Consider the following 26,926-nt stretch of genomic DNA (forward strand, 5'->3'; position numbering starts at 1 on the left):
CTTTATAGTAATCTGGATGAGTCCAAATGCTGCAAATTAGCAGTTCTTATCTCCATAGATAATGAAGATCAGATCCTAAAGCAACTGTTTTCAAGGCCTAGTGACTTTCTCTTTGAGCCTGGTGATCTCTTGATATTGAAATTATGTTTCTCTGAGCATTTATCTATTGGCATATACACAGGAAAGTAACTGAGGACTTAGACACAATAATTTTGCTTTGGAAATCACACTCTAGCAGGTAAATAATAAACCTGAAAGATAGAAGGTGCTCTGTAAATATGAAAAACCCAATGATAAATAAATGAGTACAAATAATTCAAAATTAACTAAAAATTTTTGAAAAACTTTATGAAAAAGATTCAAAAGTGGCCATTCTTTGGGTCTAATTCTTTTAAGAAGAAAGTAGTTTTATAGAACTAGTAATGAATAACAGTTGATACATCATTTATTGAAAGGTTTCACATGCAAGGGATGACTCATTAAGGTGGAGAATCCCACACTGTTCACTTGGAATCTAATTTGCAAGACTTTCTGTTCAGTAAAGCCCAGTAGTAACATGGCAGGGATAAAAATCTGCCAAATCAAATTGAGCACGTACTCAAAGCTTCTCTTTCTTCCAATTATAAAGTGAAAAAGAGCTCTTGGAAAGAAGAAAAGTAAAGAAGAATATGTAGGGTGCCTTGCTGTGTGTGCTTCACATGTTCAAACATATCTTTTCAGTAAGGACCAAATGTCATTTTCAGACATAACCCTTAGTCAGTTTTGTTAATGTATACTCGTTGTGAAGCCATAATCACAAACTCTATTTGAATGAAATGGCCTTATTATACATGAGTTGCCATGCTTTGTACCACATGATGGTGTTACCATGAGCAAAGCTGCTCTGTGGCCAAGGACCAGCCATTGAGCCAAAGGCAGTCATTTATAGTCTGGCCAGCAGCTTATGAGTTGGCTGGAGTCATAACAATGCATACTAAGGATGTTCCTTTAGCACCCAATGCATGCTGCATTCTGACACTTTCTCTCAGGGAGTTCAACTAAAAGATAGATGCAGCTGATGGAAAGGAAAACCTGAAGGCCCAGAAATAAGGCAGTAAACAGAAGCCTGAGACCACAAAGGCACAGACAGTTTTCAATGGTATCATAGCAGGTGAGAACAGTAAAGGCAGAGTGCTGTCCAAAATGGTGGAACGCTAGAGTAGAGGATGAATGATGTGTCTTGTTGATGGAATGTGAAAATAAAGGCCAATCAAATGACAGCAAGCAAAAGCTATTTGTTCTGAGTTTGCTATAGCAAGGGAGACTGCCATGTCACTTGCAGCCTTTGACAGGGACTCAAAGCAGGCAGAGGAGTGGGGGAAACTTTATAGTAGATGAAAGAGAAGGCTTCTGGTGTGCCCTCATTGAGGCCTTTGGCAAGGGGAACTACTGGTGGGCTAACTAGAAGTAGGACATTCTGTGTGATTGGTTAGGGGTGCATATTTGGCTTTCTCTGATTTACCCTAAGTTGGGAGCAGGAACAAAAATTAGGGCAGACATTGATTATTAATTAAGCCCTGGACATTTTGGGCTGATTGTTACAGAAATTATTGTTTAGCTTCCTGGGTTGCCACCAGAAATGGCAATCTGGCTTCCTTCAAGTGAGACATAATTGGTTGTTCATTGCAGACAAGGGGTTGGCTTCCTGGGAAAAGGACTGTAGGTTGCCAGCCAAAGGTCTAGTTTTATATATGGTCTAGCCATTGTCCATTTGTATGTTCAGTCCTTAAGGAGTCTAGCTGTTGTGTCTGTAGTCCCATTCTCCAGAGGGCCTGCCTCTGCAGTTGTTGAAATTGTTTCCAATATTTTCTGCTTTAAAACTGTTTCTGTTTGGGGCACCTGGGTGGCTCAGTCGGTTAAGCAAATGACTCTTGGTTTCGGCTCAGGTCATGATCTTGGGATCATGAGATTGAGCCCCCCATCATGCTCAGTGCTCAGCCAGGAGTCTGCTTGAGATGCTTTACCACCTCCCTCTCCCTCTACTCCTCCACACTGTTCCAGCACTCTTTCTCTCTCTCAAATAAATAAATAAATAAATACAGTCTTAAAAAATAAAAACAAAAGACTGTTTCTGCTTTTAAAATTAGGATTATCTGAAGTTTAACAGAAAAATCCCATATGCTGGAAATGCCCTCAGTTCCAGGCAAACCGGGATGGTCAGTGGCAGTACCTATTAATATCCTTTCAGTAGTCCTAATTAACTGAGTTAATAAGCAAGGCATTGGTGGTTTTTAACATCTCATCATGTTCATCGCTCTCTATCCCTCGAAATATAAAACAGCCTAACACAAGGCAAAATGATAGCCTCATTTTTAACAAGCGAGGTAGTGAAAACTCCATTACTCTCGGATCATTTGCACATGAGTGCAATAGAAAGCTGCATTGGGAATTAGGAGGCCTGCCTTTGCTGCCGGCCAGCTCTGTGACCTTGCATACATCGCAGAGGAGCAGAATGGTACGTGTGCACTTTCTGGAGACTTGGTCTCAACAATTTGTTCACTATAGCTTTGGGAAAGTCACTTTACTTCAGAGCCCACATTTTCTCATTTGCAAAATAGAGATTCTACTCATCTAGCTTTTAGGATCATTATAAGAAGTGTATAAAATTACATATGTAAAACAGCTATCCCATTGCCTGGTGTGTAATATGCTTCAATAAATCTATACATTTTGCAAATATATTTTTCTTGCTAATACCACTGATCAGGGCCTGAGTTGTGCCCCCCTCAACCAATTCATATGTTGAAGTCCTGACCACCACCACCCTATACCTGAGAATGAGACTGTATTTGAAGAGAGGCAGTGGAGTTAAAATGAGGGAATAAGGGTGGGTGGGGCCTAGACCAGTATGACTGGTGTCCTTACAAGAAGTGGAGATTAGGACATAACAAGTAGAGAGGCAAGACAAGGTGAAGACACAGGAGGGAGGCAGCCATCTACAAGCCAAAGAAGGAGGCCTCAAAGAAACCAACCCTGCCAACACCTTGATCCCGGATTTCTAGCCTCTAGAATCATGGGCAAATTCCTCTTGTTCAAGCCCCCTGGTACTTAGTTATGGCAGTCCTAGTGATTGACTACATCTCTAAAGATGACATCCTAATTTAAATAAACAACTTGAGATAGAGTAGCAACATTCTATAGTCTGCTAGCCGGTCAATTATTGGTTGATTTAATCTATACCTGATGCTGCTCATACATAGCGAGAAAATATGCAAAATGTTTTCATCCAGAAGGTCTCCACAGCAAGCAAATATTTCTATGTCTCAGAATTAGTGGGTTTCTAAAGATGTTGACTGAAATCACAGTATCTCTCAGCTATATAAAACTTAAAAATTACCTGTTGGGAAGAAGATTCCTATTTTTTCAAAAATACTATGTTTCTAATCTCAACAAATAAGACAAGAGGGGTTTCAGAGAGCTGTTTACATACTCCATACTGAAATAGACTGTCCTCATACCCAGAAAAGCAGGAAGAGGGTTCTGAGAACAAACAGCTGCTGTCAAGAAGGGTTCCCTCTTCCCCCTCTGTCACTCTCAATTCTTGGGACTACATCCTGGCCTCTGGGTATCCTTGTGAATCTTCAGGTGCTACTGAGCTCTAGTGCCTTAATGACCACACAGTGGGGACCTTCACCCAGGAAACTGCTACAGAGCACCAGGGGAGGCTGTTGTCTTGAGTCTGCCATGACTGTGATAACTTAGCTTTTGATAAAAGTACCCAGTTATTGGAGGGCAGGATATTTCAGCGATTGCTGAAAGGAGTTAAAAGGTCAAGGCTACAACTTCAAGCCATTATACTGTGAAGTTCTTTTTTCTCTTAATTGTTTGCTAACAGGCACAAGTTATCTGCAGATGCCTGATTGGCTTTGAGAGAGACTAAAATTGCCCCATGTCCTACATTCCTGGAGGAGAGCATGAGCTACTCTCACTGAAGAACCAACTATCAGTGTGGTTTGGGTATACATTTTCTCCAAAAAGACAGGAACAGTGCAAGAGGAAAGATAAGTAATAAAATAAAATAGGTAATCTTGCCATGCTGAATGGCAACTACAAGTAACACAAAGTAACACTACAGCAAATATGCTGTAAAAACACTAGGCATATCTCAAGAGAATAACATAGTAATTTCCAATGCTCCCATGTGGGACACACAAAAGAGCTTTGAAAAAAAAAAAAAAAAAACCCAAAACAAAAAACAAAAACCACAACCTGAGGAATCCAAGCTAACAGAGGTTTCTAAAAACCCAGCAGCATGGAGTATCTAACAAGGAAGAAAATATCTAGGGTACACAGAGTGCCAAGCACCCCATCAATTTAGTTAATCATCTGCAACCATATTACATGCTTTGATTGACTGCAGTTTGGATATTTGGGTTTCCGGTAACATCAACCTCCATGTGACGTCTGAGCTCAATTGTCTTCTGTCCCCCTGAAGGCAGTGGTGGGGAAGGACAGAGTGGAGGTTGAGGGGCATGGATTGCTTCTCAGGCTGTCAGAGAAGCAGCTGTTCCGTCCTAACAGGGACTGAATTTCAATCTGAAGACTTTTGTCACAATGCTTTTTACCTCTTTTCCAACTTTCCAAATTTGAATTCTATAAACATCTGTATGCATTTTGCATCACTATAGAAAACAGCTACACCTTTGATTTAATTTTTAAGTATCTTTTCAAATATTTTGAGATCATTAAATGGTGCTATGACCTGATCTTTAGTTTGGGGGATATATTGTTTACCAAAGAGCCAAATAGCAGTTTCCAGACAGCAATTTTACAGTCATGGGAAGCTTGCCAGTTACTCTGAACTCCCATCTTTCCTTTCCATCAAATGAAAAGGATGGTCAGGAGAAAAGAGACATTATTTCTTTAGTCTTTGCAAAGTTTGATCAGTCTACAAAATCCCATTTCCAAGGACAGTGACTGTGAACTGCTTAATGACTATAAGTCAAACAGGTTTCATAACATTCTCCAAAGGTATGATTTTAATTCAGCTTCAAGCTTCTACCTTCCTAAGTGATGACTTCTTTCATGCTTGCTTAATTTTTTTCTTGCCTTGTGCCACTATAATTATTTTAATATAAATCAAATACAAAAGGATAGGATTTTCAACCACATCCTTCTACTTGCTAAAGCCCTCAATCAAGGCCCAACTCAGATCCCTCTAACAACCTTGTAGAATTTTCTCCAGATGGATGGATCTAATCTTGCCCTTCCTAAGTGTCCTACAGCATCATGTATCCCATCTAGAATAGCACTCACCATATCAGAAATGTCTCTCAACCCTGGATTATATACTCTTTGAGGAGAGAAATAGTACATGATTCTTCTGTGTATTCTCAGGGCCTGTGTTCTCCCCCCATATAATCCCTGGAGTATAGTCAATGCTCCATTAATCCTTGTTGAATCGATTTAAGGCTCTATTGAAATCAAAGACACCACTGGATACCTCTGTTTTATGAAAACTCACTCATGATCAAGGTGCTAAAAAATAAAGACCATCCCAAGACAATGTTTATACATGATATTCCATCTTTGGAATAATTTTCTATAAAGTTACCAAAACAGTCCCACAACTGTAATGTGATGTTTATTAAGGCCATTGACCTAGAAATTCATTAAAAAAACTATTGCAGAAAGAGCTGACGCCAAGATCTTTGCACCTCTGAGAGCTATAATGGTATAAAGATGGCTAGAGCATGTTAAGGACCTTCTTTTTCTATTTCATCAAGAACATTAAGAATCAAAAAGAATCAAATAAATATTTGCTTTGTACACTTATCTCTATTACCATGAAATTTTCTCACAGGTATTTTCTTAATCACTATATTAGTGACACCTGTAAGGGGCTTAGCATTTTAAGATTTGACCATGCTTTATCTTAATATTTTAGGGCCTCATTCAACAAGTACGTATAATTTACTATTTCCCAGGCACAGTGGTAGATGCTGGGATTATAACAATCAATACTCTTTCCTCCCCAAAATCAAATTCCTGTCCCTCTCTACTTCCTTAGTAATTTTAATCAGGGTAACAATGTTCCTGGCTAAAAATCTCAAGCTTCCTAGACTGTCATAATTGGGTGCAGCGAAGCAATACATTGCAGACAATAAAATATAAGCTGAAGGTTTTCAGGAAATCAGCCTTATAATTTTAAGTTATTTAGGGGACATTTCTCTGTTTCTTGCAGCTGAATAAATTTCTGACAATACAGCAAGGCAAACCCAAGTACTGTTGAAGTGTGACACTTAACTGCCAGAGGAATGATAGGGCTTAAAAGTTGACGTCTCATATCCTGAGCCTTTTATTTCTAGACTAATCTGAAATCTTCTCAGTGGGTGGATGAATGAGAAGAATTGAGGAAATACACCTTCCTCTGTTTTAGGGAAGGAAGTGGATTATGGACCCATATTATTACCATTAGGCCCGAGATACAGTGTGGGTGTTTGTTGTAAGGCAGCATCACGCTAATGAATCCAGTTGGCGTTTGTGTTCTGTGGACAGGTAAAGAAGTAAACTTACAAGTAAAGGATCAGTTCCCACAGTGCTATGACCCTCCTCTGGGCCACAATCTGGCCCTTCCAGGGGAAGGAACAGGATCTTTATAGGAGAACTCAAAGGCATTTTCTCTTCTTCTAAATCCAGATTTCCTTACCGACACTGCCACTGTACACCCTTGAAAAGAAGGCAGTCCAGGGCAAGAATTTCCTTATTAGCAAGCAAATTATGGCTGGAAGCCAAAACAACCAGCAGAGGAGTCAGTGTCTGGTTTGGGGGGAGAGGGGGCGATGCTAAATGAATTGAAATAGAGATATATTATTGCATTTCCTGCCTCTCTTTTGAGGTCACTTTGGTCCTTAGATCATCCTTTGTAATAATCACTCACCTCTGACTGGAAAAGCAAAGTCACTCCCACTGGCGGGTAAATATAGTAAGACACTTGCAATGCAATGCCTTTGAGGAGCCAGCATCCTCTCTATAGGGAGCAACCTCATCTCAATAACAAAGAGATAGTGAGGGACCTCCAGCTGGCCTGCTGGGTGTTCTGGGCCTCAAACAGCTGCTTCCGGATGTGTCATTCCCACCTTTCACAGCCTTTCACCGGAAATATTTACTGGCTCACACATAGAATAGAAAATCTTTCCAATTGGGCAAGTTGGTGCAAAGACCCAAGGTGGGAGCTGTCAGAGTTCTTGGAGGAACCCACCTGAGTCCCAGCAGAGGACAAGGAGGTTCCAGGCATGTCAGATGCCTTTGGTCACGGACATGGGGCTGGGAGCCTAGGATGGGGTCCTTCTCATTTTTTCTTTATAATCCCATTGCTGCTGTTGAAGTTTTTAATTTTTCCAAGTCGCCATCACAAATACAGTGCCCCCTTCCTGCAACTGTGTGTGTGTGTGTGTGTGTGTATGCATGCATGCACACACGTGCACATAACACCCATTTGTTTGTAGAGAAAGGAAAGTAGATGGGAAGAAAGAGCCTCCTGCACCCTGGAAACGTATTTGCAATTACTCAAGACATTTGTAAATAACTATACTTATAGCTCTGTCGGAGTAGCTAAAATATAACAAACATAGAAAAGAAGTGAATGGACTAAAATAAAAAGTGAGTCTCAGGAAAAGGCCTTGCTGCTTGGTTTACAGAGCAGTTTTTTTTTTTTTTTTTCTCCCTCTATCACCTGCCTACCAGGTCCCCGCCAGCTTGTCTTGCCAAGGCCAGTGACTCAGCAGAGCGTGCCTCCAGCAGCTACTGAATGACACCCTGGGAGCAGTTACTGTGGGTCTCTGTACTCAAGAGCAGCATAAGGACTGATGAGGCATTGTATCTTTGTTCCTGCGGTTTGCATCTCAAAATGCATGCCCATTGCAGTGTGCATTTTCTGCATGCCTCTACCTTGCCTCAGCGCCATGGAGTGATGCAGTAAGAAGCCACAAGAGAGGCCTCCTGCAGTCTTCAGTCTCAAGCCTGTGATTTTCTCATCTGACTTGGCATTTAGAACAGCTGAGTGGCTCCAGCCCTGGCCAGATGTTGCTCAGAGCTGTGCAGCGGGGGTATCTTGCTTTGTGACATGATTAAGTGAAAGCATACGCTTTCTCTTTCCTTGACTTTCTCAATGCCCAGAACTGAAATCAATCCAATCGGTAAAATCCTGATGCAGCAAACGATAAACATCAAGGCTTACTACCCTTACTGAAAAAGCACCAGACTCAGCTCCACAGCTGGGGGAGTTTTGCCTTTACCTGGAGACCAGGCATTTCCCTCCCTGTTGAAAAGCAGGAAATTGCCATTAGATGGAGCTCCATGAAAGAAAAAAATAGAGGATGGGCTTTTTCTGGGCTAGGAAGAGGTTTTTCCTAGGAAATCTACTGGAATTGTTAAAGGAACAAGCTTCATTCTGGTATGTGATTTTACAGAGTAAAACTCCATAAGAACTCAGCAGACATCTCTCTGACATTAACGGTACCAGTGCAAACCCCTCCATGTTATCATCCAAGAGGAACCTGGCAAATGGGAAATATGCAGGCCTTGGAAATGACATCAAAATCACCAAGAACAATCTAGTTCATGTCATGGGGGGGTTAGAGTATACCAGTGAACTCAGATCTCTTTGCAATTTGTAAAGTGGGCTCTAAACTAGTTCATTTACATCTCTCTGCTTCTTGATCATCCAGGCCACCAGGAGACTTTTGTGTGTTCAGACATGGAGCAAGCTAAAGTCAAAGAGGTGGATGGTCTGGGAAGAGAAAGGCAACTTAGTGTATAGAGTCAGAACGAAGCTTCTAGGCTGGCTCCATGTGATGGTGTGCATGATGCTGGAACCAACTACTCCAGCCAAGCAAGACTGTTCTCCTTTGCTTTATGGATAGGGTCAACTCAGAATGTGCATGATCCTGCGAATATCTATGCGTCATGGGAAAAACACAATCCTTCTGAGTATCACAGAAGAAAAAAAAACGTAGTTTTTTTTTTGTTGTTGTTAACAGCCAGCTACTAGTATTATTTAACTGAATCATAATTATGGATATTCCATGTCGGAAATTTGTGAAGCATATTTCATTTCAGACCTTCTGTATGCCGAGGTCTCAGATACTACCATAGAGCTCAAAACAGCAAGAGAAAGAAAATAAAAATAAATCATTTCACTGAGTTTCTTTATACCCACATGAAACTATAGTACAAGATTTATATGCTATAAGCAGTCAAGAAATGATGGATTTAAAAAGTGAAAATGGTTCTATGAACTGATCTGCACCAATACATTTTTTATTGTTTTGTTTGTTTGTTTTAAGATTTTATTTATTTATTTGAGAGCGAGTGAGCGAGAGAGATAGAGAAAGAGAGAGAGCACGAGTGCGGGGAGAGGGGTAGAAGAAGAGGGAAAAGCAGACTCCCCACTGAGCAGGGAGTCCAGTGACGCAGGACTCAATCCCAGGACCCTGGGATCACGAGGCAGATTCTTAACTGACTGAGCGCTCTGTTGTACCAATCAATTCTTGAAAGAAGTTGTTTTCCTTCTGTTTTCTAATTGTGCCTATATAATTCTTCCATCAATGCAGACATTGTCCATTTGTCCTTTTCTTTCTACCCCATATACATCACTTGACATGTCAGAAGAGATGTGCCTTTAAAGCATTTGTTTGTGAATCAAAATCTATTCTAATTTTTTTTTAAACTGGTGGTTGCCAGAGGGAGATGGGTAGGGGATGGGTGAAATGGATAAAGAGGATTAAGAGGTACAAGCTTCCAATTATAAACTAAATTAGTCATGGAGATCAAAAGTACAACATAGAGAATATAGTCAATAATATTGTATTAACGTTGTGTGGTGACCGAGGGTGACTACACTTATAGTGAGCATTGATTAATGTATAGAATTGTTGAATCACTATGTTGTACACCTGAACTAATATAAAACTGTTATTTTTACTTCAATTAAAAATATATTTTAATCACACTGGGAGAGTCTTTATTACATTATTAGGAATAATTTCACAGATAAAACATTTTTTAGAGAGTGAATAATTAAACTACAGTAAATCTTTTACATACATAGGAGTTCATATACTGAGTGTGCATAGTACAAAAAACTCTACACAAAGTAGCACATTGTGGTACCCTTTACATATATGGTAGGTGTTCTCAGTTCGGTCAGTTAGCTCGTGCCTTCCAAAAAGATGTCCCAGAGATCCTCAAACATTCCGAAGATCTGAGTTCCTTCACTAGACCTCAAATGATGCTCTCCCACACCTTCACTTACGTCCTGATTCTCACCCTGAACTCAACTATCCACCTGGTCTTAAGTCTGCTCACACCCAAAAAGGCAATGTATAAGAAATGATAGCCTTGTTACTGAGTCTCCCAGAAGAATAAGGGAAGAAATTTCAAGGGCTAGGAGGGCAAGATGGAAGAAAAGGAAGAGGGCAACAGAGCATAACCAAACAGTGCTGAACCATTTGTCTGTGATTCGACGTTAACTTCATCAGCGAGTGCCTGGATGGAGTATTCATTTGGATTTCTATTCTTGCACTTACCCTCCTGCCCCCCAACAAAGGAAAAAAAAACTAGATTCCCCAGGACTCACTGACTGATTGGGGAATGAGAAAAGAAAAGGATCAAGGGGAAAAAAAAAAAAGAAAGAAAGAAAAGGATCAAGGAGGATGTGGTATTCCTGACTTGGATTACCAGTAGATGATGATGTTGTTCGCCGAGGTCAGGGTGGACACTTCTACAACATGTCTATCTGAATTTGGTAAAAGAGTGTGGTAAAGAATTATTGTACTACTATTGCTTTATATCTATTTCATACTTTATAGTTCTCAAAGTTTTTTCAAAAACACTATCTCTTTTGATATAACAGCCCAATAAAATATGTAGGTTAGTCATCAATAGCCTTGTTTTCAAGATAATAAATCTGAGGCCCCAAATGCTTAAATGATTGTCCAAAGATCACAGAAGAAAGAAGTGGCAAGGTGGGGCTTGAACTTCGGTCTTCTGTTTCTGAATCCTTAGAGCACTGAGTTTAGTATTTATTTATGCTTTGTAACTTCATAAATGTTAGTTGAGTCGCCCTTACAAAAGTATATAGTCTCCAGAAAAGACAATAATAATAATGGTCTATGTTTAGTCTCTGATTTTCTCTGTCTTAGCACTATTGACCTTTTGGGCCAGGGGTTGTCCTGTGCACTGAACGGCTTCTAGAGCAATCCTGGCCTCTACCTATTTAATGCCAATAGCACATTCCAAGTTGCGACAAGTAAATACGCTTTTAGTCTTTGCCAAACATTCTCCGAAGGGCAAATCGCCCTTGGTTGAAGGTCACTGATTTAGTATGTTACAATCCTTGGCACATAGGAGCAGCCCAATAATTTCCTGGTGATTGAAAGCTAATATGCATCCTGGCATGTTTTTAATAGAAACTGATCAAACAACCAAGTTAAATTGGAGTGTAAAGTCAAGGACGTGGCCTTTTTAGCACTTGGAACAGTGCCTACCAAACTGGGGAGGATCATGACGGTGACTGCCCTTCGGCTGGTTAGCAGAATCAACCCAATTCTATAGGGCTCAATTTAGGAAGAGAAGAGGGACCTGGTTTCTTTCAAAAGTAGGTATGTCCTGCACACATCATGTATATATGTGTACATGTCATGCACAGTCTCGGCTTCCCTCCGCACTGCAGCAGCGGCCTGGAGTAGAGGGCACACTTGTGTGTGTTCAGAAATCCCAGCACAGGGAAGAGCTCCTCGAAACGCTGTGAGTGGAAGGAGCCCGGGACTTGAGCACCTTGGGAGCAGAGTCTATTTCTATCTCTGCTACTAACCGAGTAGTAAGACCTTTGGCAGGTCACTGCACTTCTCTGGACTCAGCGTCCTCATTCATAAAACGAGGAGGTTGGAATATATTATCTCCTAGGTACCTTCCAACTCGAACATTTCTTTATGATTCCATGACACAGGTCCCCAGAGCCCTGTGTGAAAACCTGCAGATTGCTTGTGCTACTGAGTTCAAGCTTTTCACATTCTTTCAAAGATAATAAAGTGCCTATATTATTCTTTAAACAACATTTCCAATGAGGGCTGAAGCAACACCCCTTAATAAAATACATTAATATTTTTGCAGTAAAATGTATGGCTGTCCAGACTCAGTGAAATACATAAAGATGATTAACAACAAGGCATTGGTTCAGGTTCAATTTTATTTTTTATTTTTTAATTCTTTTGGCCACAAAGGCAAACAAACAGAAGAAACCCTCCTTGGTTTTCATACCACTTTAAACTTCAGAATTGTGGCTAGGCAATCCTCTATGTGTACTTAATTTTGATTATTGATAATTCATTAGTAAATCTTGTTATAAGGAAGTAAAGCCTACTAAAAAGGCCTAGGGTGTACTTTAAAAATGTTTTTGGATGTAAGAGTTATATTTAAAAAAAACAATAGAAAAAAAAATAGGTCTTTCCTCAATATTTATTCTCTTGGTTTCCAATTTCAAAGCTAGCACAGTGGCATTCCCTCAGGCCTTGATTTTTCTTCTACTCTTGTTATCATGCCAAAAAATGATGATCCCAGGTAATATCATGTGATGGGAAAAATATAAACACCAAAATTAACATTAAGTGAATTCCTTCTTTATCTTAATTAAAAAGTGAATAATCAATTTCATGAAAATGGTAACTAAATGAAAAGTTATCGAAATGTGTTTAACTCAAAAAATTGAACAAATACAATACGACTGTTTGTTTTATGTTATATTAATTGAGATCATGTTAGCAGGCAGTACAACAAAATGAAAAAGGAAGAAAATTCAGTAAATGATGTTTACAGTGCGATGCTGCTGGAAAGCTCTGATAGTTTCTGGCTGGCACAGACTTTAGGTTCTACGGTTGGACGTGAGTCTGACTCTCCTGCAGGTGTCCGTTTTCCAAATCTCTATTAATAGCGCTGCCACGCACGGCACTTTCCTTCACTCACTCAACACTTTGTCACACATTAGCAATACTCCTCAACAGAAAAACACCACTGAGCTAAACATGTTCAAAAGCCTTTTACCAAACAGAAAATGCATGCTCCCTCTACTTAAAGAGAAACTAGGGCAGGTAGGGAGCCCAGGGTTAAAGTCATACAATCTTTGAGTCAGAAGCGAAAAGCAGAATATAATTGCTTTGCACTTTCTGGAAGCAGCAAGGTAGAAAGCCAAGACTTGACATATTTCAAGCCATAGAGAAATCGAGAGACGGGGTGGAGGGTAGGGGGAAGGACAGAGGGAGGAGGGAAAGAAGGAGGGAAGAGTTTGTGAAATGGTGTTGATTATGGAAATTTGCCATGAAATATCCAGCTGTTCACTTGTCTGTTTTGTCTCATTTGCTATTCTAATAATGAAGAGGATGATGACAAATGTCAATCATAGTGCTAGGTGTTGGGAATACTAGGGCAAGGAAGGCACTTGAAAGCTAGGGCTTAGTGATATGAACAAATAAACAAAAAAGAAAAGAATTCATTTTCAAGCAATGATAAATGCTGCAAAGGAAAGCAACCACGCACTCAAAGGAATTGTCGGGAAAAGCCTTTCTGGGATGTGGGAGTTAGACTCAAAACCTGAAGGAGGACAGTAAGGCAGCCATGGGACACACTCCCACTGCCAAAGCCCCACATAGGAAGGGGCTGGGGTAATTGCAGAAGAGAAAGGAGGTGGGCAGGGGGCAGGTGGTGGTTGGAGAAGTGGCAGGACCTGGGCTACAGGGCCAGAGCCACAGTAAGGAGGCTGTGTTCCTGCAAGGATCAATGAGAGGGCCCAAAGGGCATAGCAAAGGAGAGACGATCAGTTTTATATTTTTAAAATGAGCATGCCAGCTGCCTTGTGGAGAATGGATTGGGAAGACATGAGAGAAGGTGAGAGTCCTCATTAGAAGGCTGATTTAGATGGGGCGACTGCAAGAATTTAAGAATGCTCAAATACACTAAGATTAAGGCTGGTCAAGGAGAGGAAGGGCTATTATATTTACAGGGTCAGCTCCCCCAAAGCCTGTGATTTCTAAGCTTTAACATGTATCTGCTTATATTTTCAACCTTCAACTTCTGTACGATTCAAAAAAAATATGTTGATTTCCTGGTGTGGATAGTTGTTTTTATAATCCAAATATAGACAAGACCGCCACAAAGGCCATATTGCTACACACTTAAGCATTCACCCTGACATCAGATGAACAATTCTTCTTTACCTTCTCCATGTCCTGTAGGATATTAAAAATTGAAATTATATTTCCTCTCAAGCTTTATCTTCCTAGGCTGAAAAACACTTGTCTCAAAAAAAGCTGCCCCTTTGTTAGCATATCTATTTTAGATCCTCCCACCACTCCTTTTTCTAAGTTGACCAGTGGATCTTCTTAAGATGTAGAGTTAGGGGCAGCCCTGGTGGCCCAGTGGTTTAGTACCGCCTTTGGCCTGGGGTGTGATCCTGGAGACCGGGGATTGAGTCCCATGTCGGGCTCCCTGCATGGAGCCTGCTTCTCCTTCTGCCTGTGTCTCTGCCTCTCTTTCTTTCTCTCTGTGTCTGTCATAAATAAATAAATAAATAAATAAAATCTTAAAAAAAAAAACAGTTGTAGAGTTAGCACTCCATCCAAAAAACCAAAGATGGATACTATGCTTTATTTAGTTTCCTTGTTCTTTTTTCTTAAAATTTTATTGACTCATTTGAGAGAGAAAGTTTGAGCGAGCATGCGTGGGGGAGGGGTAGAGGGAGAAGCAGAGTTCCTGCTGAGCCCAAGGGGAGCCTCCACATGGGCATCCACTGGGCCTTGATCCCAGTACCTTAGATCATGACCTGAGCTGAAATCAGAGGCTTAACTGACTCAGTCTCCCAGGCACCCTCTACGTAAAGGGTTTATTTATCGTGTGTGTTATGCTTAAATGGGTGAGCAGTTTGTTTCAGCTAGGAACCATGGGAAGTGAGGGAGACACCTGCTGGTGTGTGTGTGTGTGTGTATGTGTAAGTGTACACACATACACATGCACACACGTTGGCCTTAATTACCATATTTTCACACTTTGAGTCAGATTTTTACATGTTTTTTCAACTTTTGTCATCCTGTTAAGATTTATGCTTTCATAGTGGGCTGAGTGTTCTCACTGGTGAAACAAGGTTGAATAAAGAATTTAATGAGTTACATATGACTGTGTAACAAATTTTCAAACCTAGAAACTTATAACAAGAAATGTTTACCATCTCACAGCTTCTACAGTGTAAGAATTCAGGAGAAACTTAACTGGTTCTGCTTCAACGTCTCTTACGAAGTTGCATTCGTGATGTTTGCCAAGTCTATGGCCATCTGAATGCTTGAATGGAATAAAGATCTTCTTCCAGAATGGCTCACCCACATGTTGAAAACTGAAGGTGACCCTTGGCAGGAGGCCTCAGTTCCTTTCTAGGAATGCTTGAGTGTCCTCATGACATGGCAGCTGGCTTCTCTCAGAGCTAAGAATCCAAGAGACAATGAGGCAGAAACCCATGTCTTTTATGACCTACCCTCTAAAGTCATGATTTATCCTTTCTGTGGAATGTAGGGGCCAAGCAAGGTATTACAAGGGAGTAGATCAGGCGTGAGAACATGGCACTGATTCATGCCAGAGCAAAAGGTGTTCTGATTCAGATAGGCACTTAGCTAGTACTTGGAAGAACATTTATGATTCACAATAATTCATTAATTATTATAATAGTAAATAATATTATTACTGTTTATTTTTCAACAACTACTGTGTCCTGAGGACTAAGAATACAGTAGGAAGGGACACCTGGGGGGCTCAGTCAGTTAAGTGTCTGCCTTCAGGTCAGGTCACAATCCCAGGGTGCTGGAATCAAGTCCTGCATTGGGCTCCCTGATCAACAGAGAGCTGGCTTCTCCCTCTCCCTCTGCTGCTTCCCCTGCTTGTGCTTTTTCTCTCTCTCTGTCAAATAAATAGATAAAATCTTTAAAAAATATATAGTGGGAAGATGGGCTCCCTGTCATCATGAAGCTTAGAATCTAGGAGGGACTATGTGTAAATAAAAAGGCAATGTCGTTATAATGTGATGAACTCTGTGACAGGAGAGGTACAGGATGGTGGAATTTCAAAGGAAAAACATTTGATCAAGAATTGAGATGTTGAGGTGCCTGAGTGTCTCAGATGGTTAAGCATCTGCTTTTGGTGCAGGCCATGATCCCAGGGACCTGGGGGTCTGCTTCTCCCTTTCCCTCTCCCCCCCTTCTCATGCTCTCTCTCTCTGTCTCTTTCTGTCTCCCTCTGTCTCAAATAAATAAATAAAATCTTAAAAGAATTGAATTGAGATGTCAATGGGAGGTAAAGGAGGACGTGACAATGGAACCAAAGCTTTAAAAAAGGAGTTAGCAGCTGAAAGGGAAACAGAGAGTATTCTAGACCAAGAGAATAGGAGACAGAACAAGAATAACTTTGTAGCAAGAAAGAACAGGTCCCTCTATAGCAACTAAAAGTGTATCTGGAGCTAAACATGCAACCCTGAGGATGGCAAGAAGTGAGAATGAAGTGGTAATCCAGTGGCAGGATTTCAGTTGGGATGAAGGGGTAGGACCTAAACCCTAGAAGAGAGAGAGGACTCAAAGGGAGGAAAGCAAAGGCTAGCCCTGGCAACACAGGGATTCTTGGGGGTTCTCCAAACAGAAACTGTGAGGTTGGGACAGACATCTGGTGGGAGGTTTTGCCAATTCAAGTGATATCTAAGATGGGACATCTCTTATGATGATTCATATTGAAAGTGGTCACACTTACACAAGTGCCGGGACAGGGAGGTGTGGGGGTTCACCAGGGAGGGCAGCTGAGATGCAACATGGCTCATGAACTCAAAGGAGAGGCCAGCAGATGCAAACGAGAGTCCTCAGATAATAATGTCAAGAGAATACCGTGGACATGGAGGTAGAGGGTGAATAAGGCTCAGGAACCAAACCCACGAACCCTGGATAAATGTCGCTTCATGAAAAGCCTTGAGCTTCTAGCCAGGGGCAGAGTAGTTCCTTAGACATCCACCCCAGACCAGACTGCATGAGTAAAGGGAACACATCTGTTAGAAATTAACGTCTGAAGAACAAAGAAGAAAAGTAGATGGCCTTGGAATTTAAAGATAGAGGCATCCTGGGTAGTCAGTCTGGATGCTGTTGCCTCAATTAAATAAGAGATCTTCAGGATTGCATTTGGTGAGTGTATGGGCTGAGCTTTCAAAAAAGGCAAGAAAATAGGCAGGATCTAGAATCCAACGGTTCCTGACCCATGGAAAATCCAAGGCTGTTTTGTATGGTGGTTCCTAAACTTTAGTCTGCATTAGAAGAATGCAAAATCCTTGCTTAGGTTCAGATTTCTAGGGCCCATACCCTGGCACTCTCATTCAACAGGTCAGGAGTTGAACTCAGTAATCCATATTGTAAGAAGACTTGCCGGTGACTCTGAGGCTAAGAAGTTGGCAAACAACACTTTGCAAACAACTATTTGGAACTTAAAGTTAGGCATAGTGGTGAAGAGTGTGGGTCCTGCAGCCAGGCTGCATAGATATTAGTGCCCCGCTCAGTCACTTACCTTCATCTCCAGGAAGGTGAGTCTATGCCTCAGTTTGCTTAGATGTGAAAGAGAGTCATAGTACACACTTGACTGGTTGTTATGAAATTAGGCAAGTTAATAAATGTAAAGTCCAGAGCCTGGCACAGTTTAAATATTTGACTTATGTAAATAATTATTATGAACTCCAAACATACGAATATTGCTTGAAAAAAAAAGTTTAGCAAAATTTACATGTGAAATTCCAAACCTCATGCATTTTGTGGTGCTACAGATTTATGGTACAACAAAAAAAGAGACAAATTTATATCAACATTCATTTCTGTCTCAACTGATCTTTCAAATACTTCAACATTACCTTCTGCCTACTCTGAAACTCTGAAACTCAATATGATTATTTGAAAAGGTTAAAATGGGAGGAAGTTAGAAATGATATTGGCAACGCTGATTAGATGGTAGTAAAGCTGATGATTGCCATTTGCGTTACAAGTATTTGCCTGTTGGCATTTGGAGGGCAATGTACCCAATGACCCATCCACCCACTCAACCACCCATCATGACAGGCAGTGGGCAATGCTGCATACATTTGCACTGGCGGGTAGATGCAATGATGTGGCCCTCACCCCTGAGTTGCTACAGGGAAGACGAGGATGATGGCAACTTCCACCTCTGTAATCCTGGGCCATTTACTCTGGAGGGCTATAAGGCAGCTCAAACTGTCCTACATTTTTATGAATGTAGGAAGCTGGAAACCCAAAAGTTTAAGTGGCTAATAAAAAAAGAATATCAGGATTCAAATCCAGGTCTTCAAAGATTGTTTAGATTGTTGTTCTATCTCGTTTTGACCTACTATATAGTGTCTTTCTGCCCAATAAAAGGAGAGGCTATTAAAAATGACTTTCTAGCTCAACTTTGGAGTAGGCCTCAGAGAAAAAGAAAAACAGAAAGAAAGCAACACACTAATTTCATGCACATAATGAATGCTAGTGACATTTAATGCTAGTGAGTTTAAATGTTTGGGTACCCACATTTGGGGGATATTTGTGTGACATGATTGACACAAATACATAAAAACCCTACACATATAAAATGATTTGATGCCATGTAGGTATAAATTAAACTTTATGACAGGGGTTGAATTTGACAAAATAACGTGATATAAGTGGGGTTATCTGATAGTTGTAAGGAGACACTGACAAAGGATATTTTCATACCTACTTTGGAGAACATGAAGGATACTGTACTCAGTACTATTTACTGAGCACCTACTCTGTACTAGGAACCTTAAAGTGGTTACCTCAAATACCTCTAAAAATAACCAGGAGAGGTGGGCATTGACTTGAACATCAACAGAAGAGAAATTGAGAACCAGTGTAGTCTGTCCAGTGGCACAGGACTTGTTAGTGATGGGAAGAGTTGCTGTTTGAACCCAGGTCTGTCTTACTCCAGGCATATGGTCTTGCTTCTTTCTACACTAGATGCTGCAAGTCATTGGAACCAAAAGAATTCTTGGTTCTTTCTCTCCTAATTCCTTAATGCTGAGTTTCCTAAAACCTATTCTTGTTAACTGACGTTTCTCCCAAATCTGCCTCTCATCATGTGTTTTCTCTCTGTGACTCCCTTGGCAATCATCCCAATCAGCCGGGCTTGACACCTTTTTTCCATTCATCCTACCCATCCAATCTGTTTGCAAGTGCTGGCAATTCTAATTCTATCTTCATTTTCACACCGTTCCCCTATCTCGCCTGACAGGAACCACCTACTGCAATGCCTCACGACTTCTAGCCTACTAGGTTGAAATAACCTTTAAAATGGTCCCCAATAAATCCCACCTACTGGTATTTATACCTTGAGTAACCCCCTCCCCTTGCATGTTGACTGGGGTTGACAATTTGCTTTGAATTAGTAGAATAAGGCACAGTGAATAGAATATGGCACATGTGATGGCATATCACTCCTGAGATTGGGTTACAAAGAGACTCTGGTTTCCATCTTGCTTATCTGTTCTTTTTCTCCTTCCCCTCTCCTCCCCTCTCCTCTCTTTCCCCTTCCCTTCTCTTTCCTTCCCTTCTCTTCCCTTCCATTCCTTTCCCTCCCTGCATTCTGGTTCAGAACAAAAAAAATTATTGCCTTACTGTTCTGGAGATCAGAAGTTCAAGATCAAGGTATTAGCAAGGCCATAGTCTCTCTGAGGCACTAGAGAGTGCCTTCTTCTCTTCCAGCTTGTAGATGCATTACTACGATCCTGAGTTCATCTTCACATAGCCATCTTCACATCCTCTATGTGTGTCTCTTCTTCCTCTTTTTTTGCTCTCTCAGTTGCAGGCTCTGATGGAAGCCGGCTGCCATGTAATGAGCTACCCTATGGACAGATTCACTTGGCAAGAAATTGAGGGGGGTCTCTGGCCAATGACCTTGGAAGGACTGGGGTTCCCAGTCTAATGGCCAGTGATGAGTTGAATCCTGCTATGTCTACACCCAGATTTCTGATCTACAGAAACTAAGTTAATGAATGCTTGTTGTTTTAAGCTGTAAATTTTGTGATGCTTTATTATGCATCAACAGGTAACCAATATACTTTCAATGGGATTCCCAAATCTAGGAATAGCGTTATTAATTTTGGGGCTGCCAAATTAAACTTGTAGTAATATAATTCTGATTGTGTCATTCCCCTGTTAAAAACCTTCAATGACTACTCATTTGCCTTTAGAAAATATCAGCTTCTCAGCTTAGCAATGAGATGTTTTATCATCAAGTTCCAGAATAATGGTTAATAATTAAGGATTTTTTCATAGTTGAAGGCAATAATATGTAATTCAGGTATCATTTGAATCCACTCTGTCCTTTAAAGCCTAAATACGATAGGCTTCAACCACCACTACACATTCTGTGGAAAACCCAACACCCTTCCCAATATTTATATCAGTTCCTGGTGGGTTTATGTTCTCATAATCACCTCTGGCTTCATTTTCCCCTGATGAATTAATTCAGTGTATGGATTCTCTCTCCATTCTACACAGTACTGTTCCACATCATGTTAGCCCAGATAAGAAACTCAAATCCTGTTCCGTGATACACATAGAACCACACATATAAACAAGACTGTTGTGGGGCACCTAGATAGTTCAGTGGGTTAAGCATCCGACTCTTGATTTCAGCTCTGATCATGATCTCATTGGTCAGAAGATCAAGCCCCCTTCAGGCTCCACATTCAACAAGGAGTCTGCTTGAAGACTCTCTCCCTCTGCTCCTTCTCCCACTCATGCTCACTTGCTTTCTCTCTCTCTCTCTAAAATAAAGAAATCTTTTTTTAAAAAAGTGTTGTGTGAGGCAGATTTTGCTAAATTTTGAAGATTTGCCTCATATCTCAAATAATTTCAAGTGAATATTAGACACTGCCATTAAAATATTTTTGGAAGTTAGAAAATTAAAACATAAATTAAGGTTGGTTTGTATTGGAAATACTGGAAAGATACCCTAAAAACTAAAAAAGAAACTTCCTGGAAGTGAGAGAGAGTGGAATGGGGTAGATAAGGACAAAAGTTGGACTAAGTAAGACATTTCATTGAATATATTTTGATTTATGAACCATATAAATGTATTTTTCTAGATGACTAAAATTTCAAAGAATTTAATTTACAAAATCATTTAACACCCTCCACTGGGAATTTCTCAGTGATCACATCACCCTGCTGGATTCTGAATCCCCCTCTCATTTCTCCTCTTTAAATACTCCTTCAGGGCAGCCTGGGTGGCTCAGCGGTTTAGTCCAGGGCATGATCCTGGAGACCCAGTATCAAGTCCCATGTCAGTCTTCCTGTGTGGAGCCTGTTTCTCCTTCTGCCTGTGTCTCTGGCTCTCTCTCTCTCTCTCTGTCTCTGTGTCTCTCATGAATAAATAAATTTAAAAAAATCTTTAAATACTCCTTCAAGGGCTAAATCCTTTCCTGCTCCAATGGATTTTTCTCACAATTCAATTAAACTCTCTTTTGTCCTCACTCTCAAACTCAGCTCTTTTCAAGGCTACTTTTGCATGTTAAAAACTCATGAAAGTATTGATATACACAAAGTACAAAGGGAAACCTAAGAGTGGTGCTTTCCAATGCACTCTCCCATCCAGGATATAGAATAAGGTTGGAGAAATGGGGAAGAGGTGTCAGTGGGGCTATGTTACCACAGAGAAGTTGGAAGGGGGGAAATCCAATAGAGGAGGTGAAAGGATACAAAGGCAAGTTGTGCTTATTAAACAACTTGGCTTGGGACCAACCAGACTGCACTCTCTAGCTTCCTGTACCATCTTTGTTGGGCATGTGTGTCCTGGATATGCTAATAAAACTTAAATTGCCTTTAATGACTTACATTGTCGAAGTGACTTTGAATTCTGTAGTATAACTTTTAAGCATCATATTTTTTTAATTAAGCAAAAATTTGAACTGGCATTTCACCAAAAAAAAAAAAAAAAAAAAAAGGATATACGAATAGCTAATAAACATACAAAAAGGTGCTCAAGTTCATGAGTCATCAGGAGGTGCAAACCAAATACATGAGATATACTACAGGCTTATCAGAAAGGCTAACATGTAACAGACAATCCAAAGTGTTGGTAAGGTTGTACAAAACTGCTGGTGGAAGTGTAAATTGGTACAACCACCTTGGTAAACTGGCAGCATTGACTAAAGCTCAACTTCTGCATCATATAAATATCCTTTGACTCAGCCATTTCACTCTTAGGTATACTCCAGATTTGTGTACATATGCCATGGTGAGGATATTTTAAAATTTTATCTTATGTTAAATTTAACTACATTTTTGAATATAGTCTGGGATATTTAAAACTCACAATTCTACTGCTTATTTTATTTTTTTCCTTAGCTATCTATGTGACCTTGGGCAGGCCACTTTACCTCTCTGGGCCTCATTTTCCTCAGATACTGAATGAGGAATTTAATGAGCAATCCCAAATTGAAGATCCCCATAATGTCGATATTCTATGTATCCATGATTTGGCTTCCATACCCTCCTAACTGCATCTCTCCCACATCTCCCCATCTCTTATGTTAATCAAAAACAATAGCTAGCAGTTCCCAGGATAACTTTGCCCATTCTCCCCCACCTGCATAGCTTTGCCTTTATCTCAGCAGGTCCATACCTGCTTGGAATATCTTGTCCTCCAGAAAACTCTTCTTGATTTCACTCTATTAAATATCATCTGACTTTTCTCTGAAATACTATGATACTTATAATACTTAATTAATAATACTTAACTTATAATACTTAAAATAATTTATGCATTTATTTATGCATTTCTTGTGTCAACATCATTCTCTATCTTGTATTTCAGTTATTTGTTTACATTTTATCTCTTATTTCAGACTCTGAGATCTTTTGAGAGAAAGATATTTGCATTGTTTGGCCTATCATAGAAATTTATCAAGAATGCGTTGACCAAGTGGAGACTTAGGTTGTTCTTGACTTTGTTCTCCATCACAAGAAGAACAACTAACAACTATTCAAGATTAAGATGCCACTGAAAGAATCCTAGAACATGGTGATGAGGCTCAAGCCCTCCTTGAACCACAGAGACCAAGACAGACTGCATTAGAAAGGTAAGAGAAGTGTCTACACAGAGACTGCATTGCCTCTACCCTGGACAAGTGCAGCACCATGCACAGAGATCTCCCTTAAACTTCTCATTCCTCCAGCAGGAAAAGAGGATCCAGTGGGAACAATCAGCCCCACTCCAGCATTGTGGTTCACTTTTTAGGAGCCCTACTCTGATCTCACACCACAGGCATTGCAGAGGAATCTGCAGGGCTCAATCACTGAGAATCTGACTGTAGTGAAGGAGGAGGGAGGGACCTGCAACAGCCACCATATGGGTCTTGGCAGACTGAGTTCATACCTGCAGTGCCCAAGTAGTAATCCTAATAATTGTTTTTGCCCATATACAGAACCAAGTCAGGGGTGCACTCTCACCTAGAACTTGGTAGGGAACAGATGTGCCTGGTTAGGATTCTCAAATGAGGAGTTTTGCCAGCCCTATGGCCTAGTGGACCCACACCCTGGCAAGGAGCTGAATCACAGCTCCACCCACTGTGGAGAATGTCTTCTAGCCCCATATGACCAGAAGGACTGGTGAAAAATCCTGGAAGCAGTATGGCACAGCCCTGCTCAAGTTGAGGTGGTAGGCAAAGCTGATTGTTCCCAGAGCAAAGCCAGTACCAGGGGTAGAGTTTCTGTGGTATGCACAAGCAGGGGGTTTAATTCATATCCAAGGGTGAAGGTAGTTCCTGGCCCCTGCCAACTGGAGAACCTCCTTGGGAAATTGAGAGTAACCCAGAGTGTCCTCTCCTCCTCTTGCCCAGGCAAGGGAGCTAAGAAATAGCTCCCACCACTGTGGAGAGTGTCTTCCTGCCCCACTCAATCAGAAGGGTTGGAGACATCTCCAGGAAGCAGTGCAACCCAGTAGCCCTGGAGCTAAGAGGGGGGTAGGTGAAGCTGATACATTGCAGAGCAAAGCCAGGACCTTCTTTAGTCAGGGCACTTGGAATATGGGTTGGCTTAAGACAACAACAATGAACTTTACCAGCTTTAGAGTTATTTCTCCTAATGCGCCTGAACAGAAAATCTAATTCATATCCCCATTCATCATTGAATACAGCCTTCAGCCTGTCCAATCAAGGTCTCTAATTATAGCACACAGGAAGCTGTATAGCCCATTCAACAGTCCTATGCATGGTGGCAATTAAACACCAGAGCACAGCCCATGGCTTCTCCATCTGCAGAGCAAAACTAGTGACCTCATCTGACCAAGGAATTCAGTGCACACTCTGGCCAGATTTAAGTCCCCAAACAATGAGTTGCACAGATCCTGAACACTAGCTGCTCTCTCAGGGCAAGAAAGCTAATTTATAGCCCCATCTATAACTGAATATAGTACTCAGTCTCAACCATCTGAGCCTGAACAGAGAATCCAGACAGCTGCTGAGTCTATCCTACAGACTCACATGGGGAGGGAATCAAGCCAGTAGTCCTATCCAACTATTCTCAGTCAGTGGCAGATATCCCCATCTCCATCCTCAGAGCTCAGATAGTTGCCTCACCCCAAAATAGACCATAATAGTAGCTCCCAAAGGCATTATCAGCACATACCCCCAGAAACCCAAACTGTGTTGACTAAGGAAGAACTTTCTCTGGAAGAAGTGCCTAGTTACCCAAATACAGTGATACCAACATAAAGAATCAAGGATTCAAAAAAATCAGGTACATATGACACCACGAAGGGAACTTACAAAGTTCTAATAACTCACTTTAAAGAAATGGAGATCTACAAACCACCCCAGTCACAGAATTCAGAACAATCCTTTCAAGGAATTTTAGTGAACTACAAGAAAACACAAATGACTATGCAAAATTAGGAAAACAATGTATGAACATAATGAGAAGTTTTACAAGGAAAGAGCAACCACCAAAAAACAAACAAACAAATAAAATTTTCCATGGAAATCCTGGGGTTGAATAATTCAACAATTGAACTAAAGATTTTAATAGAGAATGTCAAAAGTACAATCAGTGACCTGGAATATAGGACATGGGAAATTACCCAGAGGAGCAAAAAGAAAAAGAACTTTTTAAAAAGTAAAGAAAGCCTATGGGACAAAATGAAAAGAAAGAATATTTGCACTATGAGAATTTCAGAAGGAGAACTTAAAAGGAAACCTTCCTGAACTTGGGGAGAAAAATGAACATCCAGATTCACTATACTTATTATAATTAAATTGTCAAAAGTTAAAGATAAAAATTTTTAAGAGCAGAAAGAGAAGAGAGAGAAGTTACATACAATGGAATCCCCATAGCCACAAATTTCTCAACAGAAACTTTTCAGGGCAGGAAAGAAGGGGATGACATATTTAAAATATTGAAAGAAATTAATTGTCAACCAAGAAGTCTGTACTTGGGAAAGTTGTCCTTCAAAAATGAAGGAGGGATAAAAATTTGTCCAAATATAAGGTGAGGGAGTTCATTATCACAGAGCTGCTTTGCAGAAAATACTAAAGGAAGCTCTTTGAGGGGAAGTAAAAGAATGCTAATTAACACCAAAAAAGCATAAAGAGTAGTGTAAATATTAGTGGTAATGGTAAAAATATAGTCATTGTAGAATTCAGCAATATGGCAACAGTGGTGCATAATTCACTTATTACTCTAGTTTAAAAGTTAAAAAATGAATGTAGTATAAATAACCACAACTATAATAATCTGCTATTAGTATCACAATATAAAAAATGTGAATTTATGACAATAATAATCTAAAATGTAAGGGGAAGTAGTAAAAAATAAGATATTTTATTTAAGACTCATAGTGACCACAAAGGAAAATTCTATAGTAATTATACAAAAGAACACAATAAAGAAGTCAAAGCAGACTTATACCAAAAAACATCAAAATACACAAGAAAAGACCGCAGGATAAGAAACAAGGAACAATGAATCTACAAAACAACCAAAAAACAATTAACAAAATGGCAATAGTAAGTCCTTACCTATCAATAATTACTTTAAACATAAAAGGATCAAAGTCTCTAATAGAAAGTGTCTAAAAGACATAGAATGGCTGAATGGATTTAAAAAAAATAAAGATACAATATGCTGTTTATAAGATACTCATTTTAGCCTGAAAGACACATATAGACTGAGAGAGAAGGGATGGAAAGACATTTTGAACAAATGGCAACCCCTAAAAAGCTATACTTATTTCAGACAAAGTAGACTTTAAACTGAAAATGGTAAAAGGAGACAAAGAAAATCATTATGTAATGAATAAAGGATCAGAGGATATAATAATTATAAACATATATGCACCCAATATTGGAGTACCTACATATGTAAAGCAATAATGAATGAAAGTAAAAGGAGATAAATAGCAATACAGCAATTGTGGAGGATTTTACTACTTAACTTTTAACAGTGGGTAGATCATCCAGAGAAACAATAATGAAACAGTGAATTTAAGCAGCACTGTGGACCAAATGAATCCAACAGACCTATATAGGATATTTTATCCAATAACAGCAGAATACACATTCTTCTCAAATGCACATGAAATCTTTTCTAGGATAGATCATATGTTAAGCCATAAAACAAGTCAGTAAATTCAAGAAGGCTGAAATCATACCAAGTATCTTCTCTGACCACAATGGCATAAAAGTAGAAATAACAGCAAGAAGAAAACTGGAAAATTTGTGAACACATGGAAATTAAACAGTAGTCTTCTGAACAACCAATGGAGCAAAGAAATTCCAGGGGAAATAAAAACGTTTCTTGAGATAAGTGAAAAT

General features: G+C 40.1%; 1 long non-coding RNA gene across 1 annotated transcript in view; it reads left to right on the forward strand.

Annotated features, from left to right (window-relative positions):
- LOC144303738 (uncharacterized) overlaps positions 1 to 26,926 on the forward strand; it is a 63,010-nt gene that overhangs the window by 6,503 nt on the left and 29,581 nt on the right. The window contains exon 5 of the long non-coding RNA XR_013370711.1: positions 22,964 to 23,197. This is a non-coding gene — a long non-coding RNA (uncharacterized LOC144303738). The remainder of the gene's footprint in view (positions 1 to 22,963; positions 23,198 to 26,926) is intronic.

The sequence above is a fragment of the Canis aureus genome, chromosome 33 (genome assembly GCF_053574225.1).
Source record: "Canis aureus isolate CA01 chromosome 33, VMU_Caureus_v.1.0, whole genome shotgun sequence".
NCBI lineage: Eukaryota > Metazoa > Chordata > Mammalia > Carnivora > Canidae > Canis > Canis aureus.